The sequence below is a fragment of the Pipistrellus hanaki genome (assembly GCF_964339955.1).
Source record: "Pipistrellus hanaki genome assembly, chromosome: X".
Classification (NCBI taxonomy): domain Eukaryota; kingdom Metazoa; phylum Chordata; class Mammalia; order Chiroptera; family Vespertilionidae; genus Pipistrellus; species Pipistrellus hanaki.
The window spans coordinates 99,476,921-99,481,055 of NC_140524.1; positions in this window are offsets into that span (position 1 = coordinate 99,476,921).

Here is a 4,135-nt window from a genome sequence, read left to right on the forward strand (position 1 = left end):
TCTCATCTTTTTAATTAATTTCCCTGTTTCTTTCCTTAATCTGCACTACCCAGGTAGTTAATCTCTACTCAATATGCTTCTGTGTCCTTACATAATTAAAATCCCCCTCTGTGTGAGAAGGCAGTGTCACGTGCCACCTGGCTGTGGGAGATGAAATATTAAAAGAGAGCAGGGCGGGCAAGACAAGACAGGGGAATAGAGCGAAAGGGATAGAAGGGGTGATGATACTGAGCAGGTGAACAAGGGAAAGAGAGGAGAAAAGTTGGACTTTGAGAAAAGCTAAAACATCCAGATTGTCCCAGACTAGCCATGTATTGGGGAAGCCAACCCGGAAGTACTTTCTGAGGAAAGCCTCGCCCAGCCCATGGGTGACCCCTGGGTGGGTCTGCCTACCCCATGTGGTACCTGAATGTATTTCTTTTCAGGCAGATGCTCAAGTTCCACAACAGTCAATCTTCTCCTTTTCTCTGCAGATTTCAGTGTCTGGATCTGACTGTATTGATAACATGAAATCTATGCACGCTGACTGCTTGCCAAACAGGACAACCATTCATTGAGCAAAAGCTAAATTGTAGGAAATAATATTCATAGATCATTCCCAGCCTGTCTGGTGTCCACTCTCTTTAATTGCATGTACATTAAGTGTTATTCTTATAGAAACCAGATAATCAGAGAATTGTGCTCTTTATCCATTTTACTTTGGCTCTCCCTAGTTTTGCTTTTTACTGAACTGAGCTTTGATGTCAGGCCATCAGGAAGTTGAAAAAAAGCCGCTCAACTTGCTTTTTAAAAAAATATATTTTATTGATTTTGTACAGAGAAGAAGGGAGAGAGATAGTTAGAAACATCGATGAGAGAGAGTCATCGATCAGCTGCCTCTTGCACACCCCATAATGGGGATATGCCCGCAACCAAGGTACATGCCCTTGACCGGAATCGAACCGGGGACCTTTCAGTCCCCAAGCCAATGCTCTATCCATTGAACCAAACCGGTTTCTGCTCAACTTGCTTTTTGTGTGTGTGTGTGTGTGTGTGTTCATGGTTATTGCTTTGGTTTATTTGTTTTCTTGTTTTTGTTTTGTTTTCTAGCTCATAGTACAATGATCTCTTTAGGACAAGCCAGGGGAGAACATTCTTTTTTTTTTCTTTTTTAAATTAAGTTTATTGGAGTGACATTGGTTAATAAAATTATATATGTTTTAAGTGTACAATTCTATGACACATCAGGAGCAGGGTCTGCTACATATGCTCCCTCTAAACTGAGAAGGATATTCATTTTGGCTCTAGTTGGTATATTGAGCCCATTTCTCTCTCTCTTTCTTTCTCTCTTTCCTCTCTCTCAATTTATTTTTAAAGCAATTTTTATTTCACAGCAAAGGTGAACAGAAAACATAAGTAGTTCCCAAATACTCCCTGACTCTGCATATGCACAGCCTTGCACAGCCTTGCCCGGCTATCACCATCCCCCACCAGAGTGGGGCATTTGTTACAATGGATGAACTTACATTAACACAAGATTGTCATCCAGAGTCCACAGTTCAGTTAGGGTTCAGTCTTGGTGTTGAACATTCTATGGGTTTAAACAAATATATAATGGCATGTGTTCACCATTGTAGTATCATACAGAGTATTTCCACTATCCCATCAATCCTCTGGGTTCTGCCTGTTCATCCCTTCCACCCCCCAACCCCGGGCAACCACTGATCTTTTTACTGATGCTACATGTTTGCCTTTTCCAGAATGTCATATAGTTGGAACCATACAGTATGTAGCCTTTTCAGATTGGCTTCTTTCTCTTAGTGAAATGCTTTTAAGTTTCCTTAATCCTTCTCATGGTTTAACAATTTATTTCTTCTTAGCACTGAATATTATTCCATTGTCTGGATAGGCTGCAGTTTATTTATCCACTCACCTGCTGAAGGACATCTTGGTTACTTCCAAGTTTTGGCAATTATTAATAAAACTGGTATAAACATTCATGTGTTGGTTTTTGTGTGGACATGAAATTTAATTCATTTGGGTAAATATCAAGGAGCATGATTGCCAGCTCATATAGTAAGAGTTTGTTTAGTTTTATAAAAACTGCTAAACTGTCTTCTAAAATGATTGTACCATTTTTCTTCACCAGCAATAAAGTTTCTGTTGTTTTACATCCTTGCAGAAATTTTGTATTGTCAGTGTTTTAGACTTTGGCCATTCTAATGTGTAATGGCATATCACTAGTTGGTTTAATTTGCAATTCCTAATGACATATGATCTTGAGAATCTTCTCATATGCTTATTTGCCATCTGTATATATTCTTTAGTGGGATATCTATTCAGATTTTTTGCTCATTTTTAAATTTATTATTGTTAAGTTATAAGTGTTTTCTGTGTGTTTTGGATAACAGTCCCTTATCAGAGATTTCTTTTGCAAATATTTTCTCCTAATCTGTGGCTTGTCTTCTCATTCTCTTGAGGGAAGAGTGCTTCTTAAACGCCAGGCTCATCTTTTTAATGTGTGGGTGTTGTGGTATGCATGTGGTGTATTAAACTGATCCTCACTCCACATCATTTCCTACCTTTAATTCTCTTTGCCATATTTCTATGATTCTTACTGATTATTTTCTTGACATTAAAACCTTTTTTCTATTACTTACCTGTTAGTGTCCCTTGTCCATGTCTTTCTAATTAGATGTAACCTCTTTTTAAATTTGGTTTGCAGCAGCTTTTATATGCTAAGAATCACAATCTCTATCTGGCACACGCATTGCAAATATTTTTCTAGTTTGTCATTATTGAAATCAGATAGAACTTTTAAAACTTTTACTCAAGCCATTAATTGTTTATTTTATTTTATTTTATTTTTTGGCTTTTGTGTGATGCTTATATAATTTGAATGTGAGCAAGAGTTTTCCTGTGATCAGGAATTGGCACTTGAGCCAAAATGCTAAGGACCCTCTATTTTAAAGAGAGCCACAGATACTTGGGAACAGACAGCTCCCCTCAGGGCTCCCTAAGAGGGAGCTGGACCTCAGTTGCTGCCCTAGCCCTACAATCCTTCTCTACTTTTCTAGATGATGTTAGAAGTTTGAGAGGAAGGCAAGTTATTCAGGTCAGGGGAGTAGGTAGCTTCTTCCTCACTTTCTCTATGGGGGCCCTCACCAATTCTAAACCCAAATGAAAAATATGGCACCAAGAGGATCAGTAATTGCAATTGCCTCCAAGAAGAATGCAAGAAGAGACTGGCATCAGGACACTAGCTAGACACACTCAGGCAGAAGATATGTTTCTCTGCCTCTGGGTTGCCTGAGCAGAGGAAAGGCAGAGGGTAAGAGGTAGCTGGCAAGCCCCCTGCATGCCCTCCACATTAGTGGTCAAGAAGAAATGATGTATCTTATTAGCACCTAACCCTGAGGGCTGCCTTCTACAAGAAGGGAGCCAGCAGCAAGTGGCCATGGAATACTCCACCACTAGCTGTAGCTGAAGGGGCGGGGGAGATGGAGGAGAATGTACGTGGCTCTGATTGCTACATAAGGGAAATGTGTCATGAAGTAACCCTCTGTAGAACCGTTCAGAGAAAATGTTGGTGTCCCATGGAGAGGGTCCAACTACCAGGATTCACGTCTCACCGACAATAGAAGGTCAGATAGTATTTAATCAGCAAGTCCAAGAGAAAGAGCAATTTAGATCAATTAAGCAAAGAGAGATTTTGAACCTGGATATTATTATACTGAGTGAAATAAAACAAATACCATATGATCTCACTTATATGTGAAATCTAATGAAAAAAATAGAAACAGAGGCATAGATGCATGGAACAGACAGCTATCAGAGGGGAGGGAGAAGAAGGGACTACATGAAAGAAGGTAAAGGGTTTAGCCAAAGAATATGCATGCATAGCCCATAGACACAACGATGTGATGATAGCCAGAGGGAAAGTGGGAGAGAAGAAGGTGGAGGAGGAGGTAAGCAAAGAGGGGGGAAGGGAATGGGAATATCTGTAATAGTGTAAACAATAAAGATATAGTAAAGCCGGGACTGGTTTGGCTAAGTGGATAGAGCGTCGGCCTGCGGGCTCGAGGGTCCCGGGTTCGATTCCGGGCAGAGGCATGTACCTTGGTTGCGGGCACATCCCCAGTGTGGGGTGTGCAGG